Raw genomic sequence first — 13706 nt, forward strand, 5'->3', positions numbered from 1 at the left:
CGTCTGATCATAGTCCAGCATCGTTGTACCGTATTGCAGTTTCGACTCGTTACGCGGTCGTATTAAAAGCCGTGATTATCATATCTCGAACGTTCAGCCAATCACTCGTGCAGTGGTCGCAAGATTCGTGATTTCGAGCAAATATTTGCTATTGGCCGCATCGTTGAGCTATACATGAACGTACACAGGTGCATCGGCACCAGCACATCGCACACGTTCGTACACGTGTACATTACACGTAGACGCATGGCGGGTTGAGCCGGAGAGCTTTGCGCGGCAAGAGTTCGGCCGCGCAATCCGCAGCCGGAATACTAACTCACCTAATACAATCAATTATTTCCCGCGGAACATTCTCTCCTTCTGTTTTACTTCCAGGTACTGGCGTGGCGCGGCATTGCCAACCTTCCTTCGTCCCTTTTCAACCTTAGCCACGACCTCATTCCCGCCGCCTAACTCTCGGATCTCTTTTATGTACGTGGTCACCGACACATACAGACGAACGTACACGTACATCGTCTGTGAATACTACGCTTATAGATATACATATATTCGTCGCTGCAACGAGAATTATACCGAGTTCGTGAATATGGTACACGTACGTTCACGATAGGAATTATTCTCGGTGTTGGTGAATGTCCGTGCGTTCGATGGACATTGTGCTCGCTATTGCAGTGTGCATGCACATGCAAACATCTACGTTATGGTCGACACTTGTACGGACTGTTTGGGGTGGGGAATTACCGAAGTCGTGGCATTTAATGAATTTTCTTTTGAAACCGAGAGCTTCTGCGAAGGCGTCGAACAGTTTCAATGAGATCGCGCGGTTGAATCGATTACAGAATGGATGGCACGTACGAGTCGTCGTCGGAGAAGCGAGTAGAAAATATACGTCCGTAGTCAGACGTACTTCGTATGGTATGTACGTGTCGAGATCCAACGCTTTCTGCGTTGCAGAAAGTTAGTTAATAGTACTAAGAAACGAAGAACACAGCACAACATGAATTCCCTTTATGTTTCTTTACATTGATTATCGAAGTTTTGAATTCAAAAGGTCACGAAAATTTTTGTGGTGTCCATCGAATCGACGAAACGAGAGTATTTGTGATATGACTGTGACTGTAAGTTGAGAATTTGCCATAGAATTACAATTCTACGCTTATTATGGTTACTTTCTGCAAAATGCATCGTGGACATCAAGCATCTCGAACAGGCGGTCGAAACGATAAATTAAGAAGTTTCTCCGCACATTTAAGAAACTCGCGCAACCAGCAGTGAGATGTCGAGGGGTACAGCCTCGATATATCGTGCATAATTACTTTCGTCTGCTCGATCTTTTGGATACATTCCCGACTCGCTGCAGCTGTTACTTCTCGTTACGCTCGCGAAACTAGCTGCACGCTTCAAGTTCCAACCAGCCAGCTCGAGAACCTTTCCACGAAGACTGGACGAAACAGCAGAACGATTTCGAGGTGTGAGGGCGAATGGTATGAGGGAGGATGAGGTGGGAACACATACATCATTACGTTTGTATCGTCGATAAGCGGGAACTGCTTAATCCCCTTTTCAGTTTGTCATGGACGACTGTTGCGTATGTTGCGTGGCTGGTAATAAAATATATAGCACCGAGTCATAATTAATGTAGTCGGATCTGTTGCTCCTTTTGTTTGTCTCGTTCCAAGAAAAGATGCTTTTTCGGTATTCGGTAAATATTTTGTAGCGCGAGTATGATGTTCTCGTATGTTTTTTCCTTGTTATTCCTTGCTTTTTAATTAGGTTTTATGGAGAAAGAGGTATTTATTCGGGAATTACTGGCATACTCATTATCATTGATGTTCTTAAGATTAATGCCTTTAAGTTTCGTAGAAAATTCAAAATTCTATCGTTTTAGAATCTAAATTAATAATTAAATATAAAAACAATTGATATATATATAATATATATGTATATTATATATATATATAATCTCTGAAATTTCCACGTTCCTTCATTTAACACTACTGCCGGAAATTAGCAGTTTCGCGAATCAGAAACTAACGGTGATTTCTTCGGAACTTGCGAAACGGACAGTCGCGGCTCGATTGCATCGAGAAAATCGAAGACTACCGGAGACATAGAGTTCAGGGAGTGAGCGAAAAGCAGTAGGGTAGAAATCAAAGGAGGGGCAGGAATTGGAGGAAGGGAGAATACAAATAGAAAAAGTTCAAAATGTGGAACAGTCCCAAGGACCTCCAGATTGGTCTGGAATCAATTAAGCTGCTGTGGCGTAATCAGTGTATTGGTGGTTGCATTCGCGTGGCCAAAAGTAACTTGGCAGTTTAGGGTAGTACATACGTGTGTACGGTACATAGATATATATTTACTCGGAAGATTCACGCCCCAATCAACGGTAGGATGCCTAGTATTTACGAGCGGTGCCACGACTCCGCTCGTTTTTCCTCTGGAGAATGCACACATATCCACGGTCCGTTTCTTTCTCTTTCGCTCTGTCCGGTTCTTTACGATTGTCCCTTTTCCTTATTTCTCTCATAGCCGTTTTGGCCGCAATCCACGACGACCAGGTAGTTCGAAGTACTAGCTGCGAATCACCTGTCGATCGTACATTTCGAGCAAAGTATGATCACTCGTGACTTTGGGGAGGATAAAAGTCGACATGACTGGATAGTCGTCTCGCGAGTGGGAAGTACGCGAAATACGAGCGTTTGCGTTTCGTTCTCGGAAGATTAGGAAAACGAAGGTGACGAAGAAAAAATATTTTTAAAGCTCCATGTTTCTAGAATGAATGTGTGATAAATAGGAGAACCAAGAATAGAACGTCATTACTCAATAATTTTTATCTTTATTATAGAGCAATGTCGTTTGTATAACAGCTCGACGCATTTAATTTGACGATTCATCTTATCCAAATATGATGAAAGTCGTCGAAGCGGAGCTTAAACCGAAATCTCAAGTATCGAGAATATTTAACCGAGCTGTGACCCGTCATCTCGGCACGTCATTCCGGCCCGTCTCCCCGGAGACGCATTAATTTCATAACGTTAACGACGCAACGCGGCGCACAACCTTACGGGGCTCGACCTCTTATTTCTCCTTTCCTACCCTTGTACCGTTCCCTCGGCACTGAGTATACATATACATCCTTCATCCAGCGCCTGTTTTTCTCTGGCATTGGGATCTCGAGTCGTGCGTCTCCGTCGAGCGTGTAGACGTGCAGGGTCAGCCGGCGCACAACTTTCCTGCGATCTTGATTTCATCAACGTGTCTCCTTTTATTGTTGCCAGTTTACCAAGAGCTTAAATATTTTGTCGTGTTGCCGGTGGTACGATTTGCTAGTAGACGGGACAATAGCTTCGCCCACTGGTCGGGCCAATCAAGCAGCTATGAAAGATCACGTTCAACCCCCAACCCCCGTAACTATCTGTGCAACCTTCGAGTTCACCGGCAGCCATCCCTTTACTCCAATCCACGGCTTCGTACGATGGGATAGAAGGAAGCCTGTTAGTCTCGAACCTAGGGGTTCGTAACTGTTACGAGCTACCTATATCCGCAAACTAGGCTGGCTTGTATCAGACCAGTTTTCTCCAACATGGAGCTATCCTTCGACTGCATCGGTTCCATCAGCACCTCTTTCAACCAATCTATCGGTCTATCTGGTCGCGTTAAAATCATAACCGAGGCTTGTTTGAGTTACCGAATGGCGTATTCGTTCTTCGATTCGTTTTCCCGTACGATTACCTCGTCGAACTTTGTTCACGCCAACGCTTTGATTTTAAGCTCTTCCTTGGATACGCTATAGCGTTATTCTTTCCAGAGGAAAACGTTCTTTATTGTTTTGTATCGTCGGATTTATCCAAGATTCGCGTGATGGTGAAAATCAAGTGTACTTTAGATAAGATTTCTTGCAAAGATTTTAGCGTTCTAATAACAATAGATATTACTTCATGAATGACGTTATAATGAAAATATCACTATTCTATAGTAAAGGTTTAATATTTTCGATATGAATTTGGTCACGTAAACATAATTTTGGATAAAATATGATTAACTTCGTTTTAATATTTTTCATCCAACTCACAAGGAAGTAAAATCTGCACTATCAAGGCGCGTCTTTTCGTCATTTGCATAGCAGCACCTTAAATATTTCCCTGTATAAACTAACGGTAAGTGCCGAGTAACATCCGAATTTCCGTAGTTTCAAAATCTCAGTCGAATTTACAATCGATCATATTTGTTGTTGCCTTCTTTTCTAAATACCTAATATTTAAAAATAATAACGTATGAAATCGGAAGAAATAAGGTGAAGTTAGCATAGAATCCTTTACCTTGACTTAAAATCGAAGTCCATTACCAATTACTTACTCCCGATTGAGTATCGATCCGGAGGAATCGGTCTAAAAACAGCAGCGAATCTTTCAATTTATCAGCCGGAATCGCGTTTTAAAGGTTGTCCTTTAATTCCATAATTCAATCCGTCTCGCCATCTCGGACAATTAAATATTCCGGGAAATGTTTTATTTCCCTTCGCTCCGATTCCTTAAATCGATGTTAAAATCAGCTTCTCTCGGAACGAAACGAATTATCGGGGCTCCAGCTTCGCAAATTCCACGAAAAAGACCTTTTGCTTTTCAGTGGTGCGTTTACATTGCATATCGTCGGCGTTTGCATCTGCAAGTTTGTTGGATAAGATATTTTTTGCCGATAATCAGGCAACACGAAGAAAAATAGAAGAAAAACGTGGAGAACGAAGATATTTTGCGGCATTCGCGGCGTTCGATATTTCGAGTAAACACGGCCGCGTTTGCATTCATTGCGACGCGATGGCAAAGAGTAATTCCTCGATTTTGTGGCCCTCCCATTTGGCCGCGCAGATTTCGTCGACTCGGCAAACTCGTCTTTTCGTCCTTCAAAAATTCGCTGGTCTCGGAACATCCGTGACTCTACTCGATGATACTGGCCATCCAAGATTTCACGAGCTCAGCTTTCTTTCAGACGCGACGTAATTTCTTCGTGCTTTCCGTTCTCCGCTGAAGCAACACCGCTGAATCAAAAATTATCCATTTTTACAGCGATGTCTTCGCTCCTCGATTTTTCTCCGAAAAATCGCGCAAAGACGCGAATATTTCGTTTTATAATCGTAATTAATTAATTCAAGTTTACAAAAATTTACGATTATAAGACATTCATCATTTCTTTGTAATCTGTTCTACATTACGTTTCATCAGTAGCAATAGTAAAATCGATATAGCCATAGAGTATTCACTACGAGAGGCAAATTCTTCTTCCATCAATATAACAAATAGTACTTAGAAATTTGTAAAAATAAAATTTGCGTAACATCGCATATTGCATAACATGAAAAAGAAGTAAGAAAGTCAAAAGTGTCTATAACAAAAAATTGAGGGAAAAGTTGACGTAAATAATTTTTCAGCGCAATCTGTAAAGTATAAATAACGGTTGCATATTGTTAATGATTCGAATATTTATCTCAAACAACCTTCTACAATTTTTTCTAGCACGTAACCACCCTGTCACGGTACGATCAATGGTTTCTTCGCTTCTTCCTCCTTTTCACCCGATACTTAACACCATGCGCGCGACGAAGGGAGGAAAATTTGCAACCACACTGCATGCAGCCTACGGTCGCGCGAAGATACGTGGCGAGGCTATATTTTGTAGATTCAGGATGTAAACCCTACACGTGAAAATGAATTTCATCGTGTGCAACTGCGACAGAGACGGGAGAGGATGTAGACACATGGTCGGGATTCGATATGAACACGAAGAAAAAGTGCTGCGTAGACGAGGCATTCGGAGGATAAGAGAGGGTGGAGGATGCGGTGAACAGAAGTGTGGCGGGAAAAAGGTAGTGGATCGAGTAGTTTGGTATTCCAGTGACTACCTGGGCTGCATTGCATCACGTATGGCGAACCTGAGCTATAACATAGGCCGTAGTTTATGTTGGATATCTGGCGGGGATGAACGCCGGTTAGACACTTTCATTAAGATGCTTTGACGATAGCGTATTTTGCAATTTCCCTAATGTATGCGAGATTTCCAGACACGAATGATTGATCGATTCTTAGTATTTAAAGCAACTTTTCTTATATATCGTGATAGAGATAGAGATGGCGATAGAGATATAGAGAAAAATAGAGAGAGAGACAGAGAGTGAATGAGAGAGAGAGAGAGAGAGAGAGAGAGAGAGAGAGAGAGAGTGGGAATCGTTTTTTCAAAAATTCGATTTCTTTAATTATATTCATAAAGATATATAACAGTAATTACTTTAAAAGAGAAACCACAATTTTCTTCGACGTCGGATAAGGGGATTTTCCACCGTGCTCGACGATCAGTATGTTGACCGGAACGGGGACTTCTTATCTGTGTCACTCTGTTCTTATCAGGGGCGAGTTATGCCTTTTAAACGAAAGCCGTCCGATACGGAGCCGGCTGTAATCGTGAATCGGTCAATCGAACGTTTTCGAACGACCGAAGGCCTGGTTTTGGCCGGAGCAAACGAAAGAATGAATCTGGAATCTAGGAATTCATTCGTTGCCATGCCCGATCCGGTTTCCGTAACGTCTGCTGGTACGATCAGACTTTTCTATACATAAATGTGGCAAGCTTCCAATGTCGACCGTCCACCTTGCTTAGGTGCACTGTGCTACCTTTACACCGATTCCACTCTCTGTATATACGTCTGGTGTCCTGTCCAGTGAGCCGCGTGACAGCTAATATCCGACCAGGAAACTAACACCCCGCCTTGCTGAACCACCCCGTTTCGTCCCTTCTCCTGCTGCGCTAGCTACCCCTCTGTTCGCACCTCCGACGTCGTCCTGCTTCATTCTCGTCGACTAACCTGTCGCATCCCACAATATTAAAGGAGAAAACTCCATTTCAAATATTTTCAAATTTCTTGTCTTTCTTTTTTCACACTGCCTTGTGGGTCTACTCCTCGATGCTTCTTAAGTTTCCGCTATTATCATTTTTCTCTTCTAATTATGTCACGGTCGTTTTGTTAACTCGTCAGTTGCGTATCCAGCGGCACGGCAGAACGTTAACATAGCATAATAGATAATAGATGATAATATCTAATATAAAATAATACAGAGAGAAAATAAAAAAGATTATTTTGTTATCTACGGAAATTTGCATCCACTGTATATATATAAAGGAAAAGGAGAAAGACAATGGATGGATAATTATTCGTTAATAATCTCTTTTTCTATTTGAATCTTTTTATAGCATGTGTCGTCGAGCGAATTCTTTTCGCGTGACTGATCAACGAACACTTACACGTCTATCGAAAACGTCGGTGAAAGGTGCGCGCAGTTATCGGATCCGTCATTCTGTATGTCCGATCGCGTCCAACTTGTAATCCTTTCGGATTCATTTCTCTTCTCCTCGAATGTTCATTTTAATGGACGTTGGATAGTATTCTCTCGATGCAGTTATGCCAGTATTTCGACGCCGTGGCATACACGATGTTACGTATGCATGCGTATCTCTATTAGAGCGCTTCACTGTCACCGTGAATTTTCGGCCGAATCTCGGTCGAAGGGGCTAACAGACATTCAGAATGACAAGTGAAAACGAATCGTGCAAATATCTAATAATAGATCGTTACTTTTCGCGAAGAGATTCGATCTGAATGAATTTTATCGAGTCGTTTCATCGCAAAGCGAAACGGTGGGGTTTTCCTCGCTATGCGATGGAAAAGTAGCAGTTCGGCGCGAAACCACAGGCCAGACGCTTGAATTATTAGTTGCGCGTTGATGAAGTTAATCCGAAACTTGCCGAATAGCCAACTACGGGTCACCGTTAATTTTAATGCAACCCGTTTCCGGAGTTTTGTCAACCGCTTGTTCGTTAAACTATATTCGTTGATACTTCGCGTGTGACGCGATGAGTGTTTCGTCGCGCGAATAATTTGGTCGACCACGGTGCAGCCTCTATACTGATTTTAACTCGTTCTGTTTAGCGTCAAATAAATCTAGATATCGTTTGTCGAAGAACAAACGCCATTGTAATACATTATGCTAATGTCTAGTACGAGTAATTTCATAAAATATATTTTTAAATACAGGAGCACTGGCAAATATCTCGTATCTTGACCTATCGGCCTTGACAATTTTGCTCACCCATGCTAAATGTACATACAAATGTATTTTTTTTAACAATGTAGTTTTACAAATGAAGACAATACATGTAATTGAATTGTTTCACAGGTCTGGCGTAATATTAACGTCCCGATAAGCCGCCATGCGGTGGGAGTTCGGGAAACGAGATTTTTGCGAAGGTTGAAGACGTAATAATCGAATCCAATATTCGTTCTTTTCAAACGGCCGTTCGTTGACAAAAAGTGAAATTTGCTTGAGAAGACAGGACTGTCAGCGACAGCCTCCGCGCGGCGATATACTCACACGTTCTCTTTCTTCCTCTATTTCTCTATTTCTTCACGTGTGCCGTCTGTACACACGTAAGGGTGAACACGCGTACAAACTTTTCCTTCTTCCGACGTTAAGTCGGACGTACACCAGCCAGAAGTTACGCGTTCAAATTGATTTTCCATATATAAATCTCGTTTCGACGCTACCTGTCGCTTTCTCCTTTAATCTTTTAAATATTTATTCAGAGTAAATTGTTTCTTTTCTACGCGTTGAACGCGGGTGGTATGTCGTTCCAATATTTGCACGTTAAATATTTGAAATAAAGAAAGTAAATTGAGCATTTGTGAAACATATCAAATGTTTACGTGTCTTTTTTTTGGAACGGTTAATTTTATTTACTTTTACAACAAAGTTATTTCCATAATACCAAAGAAGATATATTTCTAGAAACAATTTTCAATCCTTCGATACTTGTTTGCTATTTTCGTAAAACACTTCGTACTTTCTGAGACAGAAGCAGAAGAAGAAGCTTGACGCAAAGTTCTACCATTGATTCAACACACAGTACTACCTTTCAAAGATGATCTCTCTTCATATTTTTCCTACACCTGTCGAGTAAAGAGAAAATATTTCATACGCCAATAATATAGAAACTTCGTATACTATATCGCAGTTGCTACGATTACTTCTCATTTAACCATAGTACGATATTTCTTACTCATCGAATTAACACGTTTTAGTGGCACGTATACCCTGTCAACGGGTGATTTATGGAAAAGTCAGGACGCAATGTCGACGTTTATATCGGCAGATATTTATCGGTCGTCCTTTCGTTTACACTGGTTTAATCGAACCGATCAGCGAGCTTGTTCATTAATCAATTTTGAGGGTTGCTGTACGCCCACTCACCCACCCAACACGCTGAAGTCTTCATAAATCGTTGCACTATTAGCGAGTTCGCTATCCTGCCACCAGACTTACGTGATAGAAACACTTATAGCACCACGCTTCATCCTTGCACCATATGCTAACGTTGAAGCATTTATTAGCATTCGTTTTTTGTTTCGGTAGCTTTTCCATAGATGGTCGATTGGTTAATAGAAGCACATCTGGAAAGGAAAAACGCTATCGTATTTTATCACATACTTCAATTTTTCAGTGTTTATAATATGTCTATTTCATATAACATAAATAATTTGTCTATTTCTTCTCTCTATTCATCTGCTTTCCAAACGATCGATGGCTGTGTATCCAATTTTTTATAATCGACAACATATTGAATAAAAAATCGTACGATTATAAGATCGTGCTTAGTTAGTTTTCAGCGCGTTTCGTTATACGTCGTTTTTACAAATTCGAATGTTCGAGTAGTTGAGAGCTAAGCGATAGGCAGTTTAAAAAGATTTTCGTTCCTATTAAACAAATTGTTGCCTTTCTATTCGAACCGACTCGTACGAGGGGATGGCAAGTAAGAGGACAATCCGCGACAACGTGTATGCTTGGTATTCTGTACGTGTAGCGTTTTTTGTTTTCGCGATGTGAAAGCAATTTGGGAACAATGCGTGTGCGATTCGTACCGGCACGGAATGCGTAACTGTTAATACAAGCCGATGACAGATTTTAAAAGCTACCAGCTCAAAAGCTGTGCCAAAATATCAACGCTCGTGTTCTCCCTGATCTCGTTATAACGTCCAGAAATATTTTGTTTTTTCTTCACTTTAGTATCTTCTCCATTTTTCCCAATTTTCTCTCATCTTTTCCTCTTTCTCTCGGATTCTTTCTTTTGAATTCCAACTTCAACCCTATTTCTCAGCTGATATAATGATTTTCATATTCTGCCCTTAGTCTACATTTTCTTGTTTACTGTGTCAGGAGTCGTTTCCATTGTTCGACAAGAAGCTTTTTCCAGCCTTGTTCTTTTTTGTCTCTGCACTGTCTGTTTTTTTTTCGAAAGTGTTTTCGACGATGTCGTGTCTCTTTTTTTTTATGTAGGCATGCAACCGAGCCTCTCTGCGTAGCCTGGACGCAACAACAACGGTCTCGTCGGTGAATGGTCCTTGTCGTGCTCTATCTCTCTGTTTTTGGACTTGCTTGTTCCCACGTGGCCCAACACGGACATCGTCCGATAGGTATCACTCTTGTCAACACTCTAGAAGCACGTTCGCAAATTCTGCGTTTTTTATCGGTTTATTAGCCATTTGCGAAGTGCTCGCTCTGCGGACTGATCGGACATTTCTCTTTTTCGAGACTGCACCTCTTTGAATGTTAAATCGATACACGGATAAAAGATCGACGTAACGAAAAGATAATTAAATTGCTTGAACAACGAGTTTTATCGAATAAAAAATTACCTCTTTCAAGCCACGATATTCACAAACTTAAGAATTCAAATCGTGTGCGCGAAAATATTCGAACTTGGACATTTTTCTGCCCGACGCGTACGTCGATCCATCGCCTGTTCTCCATGGGGACCACCCTACGTCTCGTAATACCCCCCACGAAAGGAACGAATCGGGTTCCCATGACGCGTATTACTGTAATTTCGATTTTATTGCAGCCAATTTGCTCGATCGTCGGGGACCGAACGAAGAACTCTCGTTAATCATAGGAGCAAAATATGTTTGAAATATAAAACTGGTAGTTATGTGACAGGCTTCGTACGACAAGAGAGTGTATTGATACGTAGAAAGCTAAAAATTATAACTTTTGGCAGGGTACGTGGACTCGGTAAAAGGATTTCGTACGGACAAAAGAAGCGAAAGATGGGTAAGGGGGTAAAAAACCGAGAGGAAGAGGGACAAAGAGACTAGGAAGAAGGAACAAGCGAGAAAGAGGGTGGTAACACATTCTTTTGAAAATGAATTGCTATTCAGAAGGATCGGGACGACGCAATTACATTTCGATTGTTTCATCGTTTGAATAGTCGCTGATCAATTGTATTGAGTCTTAATTGGCTGTAAAGTCTCGGAGACTAGGAAGTGGGATTGTCTGCCGCTTATGCCGTAGTTTTGTTTGTCCAAGTCTTTAGTCTGTTCTGCCGGAGATAATGCTTCTGAGAGCTGAGACGATACGATTGGATCGATCCAGGACTCAAACGTCGGTCTCGGGGAAACGATACGTGATATAAGCGAAATAACGTTGAATCAAATTGTCTTTGAAATAATAAGAGAAAAAGGGAAAGGAGCGGAGGTTAGTCCGTGCAATTAATGGGGTAGTTTCAGATGTTTCTCGAGAAGGTAATTCGATTCGATCCTCTTGGCTGGTTATTAACCGAAATTGGTACTTTTTTTCATTCGCGGATAGGTCCGATTTAAAGTTTTGGCGACTTGGAAATTTTACTGACAGGAAGCAGTCTCCGTCATTATCATTCGTTGAAGGTGAACCGCGGTTAACTTGCAAAGTAAATTTTAACGAAGAGAAAAGAAGCCAAGATAAAAAAAGGTTTGGCTAATCCGTTGGAACTTTCCTCATAAAAGTTCTTATTTAATTGCTTTTTCGTGGGTTTCTTTAGCATGAGCGGATTGCAAGGGCTACGGTGACGCGCCCCCAACATGTCACGCGCAGAGTTTTTCAGTTAACGGAATGAAGGAAATCATTTGAGGGAGAAAATGAAAATAAGAGACCAGATGTGTCCCGGGCAAAACCTCTTCTCTGATTGTCACATCATTTTCTTCTTTTCGTTTCCATCCCCCCTCCCCTCTTGTAACGATACGCTCGACGTCTTACTGTATCTCCTACATTTGCTACAACGATTCGTTCTACAAATTTCAACATTTCATTTTAAACGCTGTCCTACATCAACTTTTACAAATTACGTTTTTATTCAATTTTTCAAAGCATTTTATCGTTTTACGACATATTAAACGATCGATCTTCTATTGCTCGTCATCTAGAGTCGCCTCTTCTCGGGATCAGAAGAATGATCAACGTCACAGCTATTAAGCGCGAATAAATCGTGCAACGATGACATCGATAACCCAGTGTTGAAATTATTGCCGACGTGACAGCGGTTATCATTTCACAGCGTTGTAACTCTCTTAAAGATATTACTGGCATCCGCGTCCCCGTGAAACCGCAGAAGTTTCTCTTAATGACGAAAGTGGAGCGAACTCGTATCAGAAGTCGATAGGAAGGGGTTGCACAAGGAATGGTAAAGGGTGACGGCTAATCGTTTCGCAGGGGAAAATTCCTTTTGCGCGATAACCACGGGGTTGCAGCTATACCAACGAAATCATGCGATCAAACGTTGAATCAATGCGGAATCGAAGATGTCAGAATCCGCAGAAACCTGTGGACGAAGAACGGAGATTACCAATGGCAATGAAAGAAAATACTTTACCCGAGATTGAGAGGGTGGTTTACCTTTCTTTCGCTCGGAGGCTATCTGCGGACAAGCCTAAAACGCGTTGCCCGTCAGACTTACGAACCTTCAAACTTACATCAACGAAATGAAAGAGCCGTGCTCCACCCTCTAACCTACCCTTTTTGCATCCGTTCTTCTTCAGTTGCTTCCACTCTTCGATCCCTACGTCTCTGTTTCTGCCAAACGCCGACGCCGATCCGACTTTACCTCCCTTTACTGCCAAAATTGTAGACATCCCTGGATTTGTGTCTGGAGTATTAATTCTCGTGTTAAGGGAGTTTTTCGCGTACTTCTCCAACGCAATATCTTCGCATGGCAGTGTGTCCTACCGATCCTATTAAATTATCTTCAGATGAATCTATGTACGCTATTACCATGCGTTCATCCATGCGTACCATTAATTTTACCCTAGTTTAGGAAAGTTTGCGCTGTGTGATATCGCAGTGAAGGATGGTACAAGTGCGTTGAAAACGATGAAGTTGATATTTTGTGCAGTGATTTAAAAATATTTTTATCATACTTATTTAGTCGGGAAGCTAAGTGACGTTAAATGTGTTAAAAATATTCCAAACATATGAATCTTTGCTACGACTGTTTTCTAAACGTCAATGATATCGAGACAATTTTTCTACAATGATTGATAAATCATAGAAACGATCGACGATAGAAGTAAAGCAAGATAGGGAAGATCTTCATACACTAATACACGATATAAACCAATCCGTTACAAATTTTCGTTCGAACGTTTTACATATTCGTATAAACAAATTTACAGAGATCTTCGAGGCATATATTTATAACTGGTTTGGCAAATATTTAGTTTCTATCCGGAAAAAGGATAAACTTCGGCTGGTTGTGCTTTTTCAAATATTTGAAAGGTCGCGCATATTTCCCGCCTACCGATTCCGGTTAATTTCTGCGCTATATTTTCGTTGCTCCAACGCGGACATACGTTGATA

The 13706-nt window shown here is 41.4% G+C and overlaps 1 protein-coding gene across 1 annotated transcript in view; it reads left to right on the forward strand.

Annotated features, from left to right (window-relative positions):
* Positions 1–4178: 4178 nt before the first annotated feature.
* LOC139988969 (damage-control phosphatase ARMT1) overlaps positions 4179–13706 on the forward strand; it is a 300302-nt gene continuing 290774 nt past the window's right edge. The window contains exon 1 of the mRNA XM_072006804.1: positions 4179–4188. The gene's annotated coding sequence lies outside the window, so the exon portion shown is untranslated. The remainder of the gene's footprint in view (positions 4189–13706) is intronic.

Source organism: Bombus fervidus, chromosome 7, assembly GCF_041682495.2.
Source record: "Bombus fervidus isolate BK054 chromosome 7, iyBomFerv1, whole genome shotgun sequence".
NCBI lineage: Eukaryota > Metazoa > Arthropoda > Insecta > Hymenoptera > Apidae > Bombus > Bombus fervidus.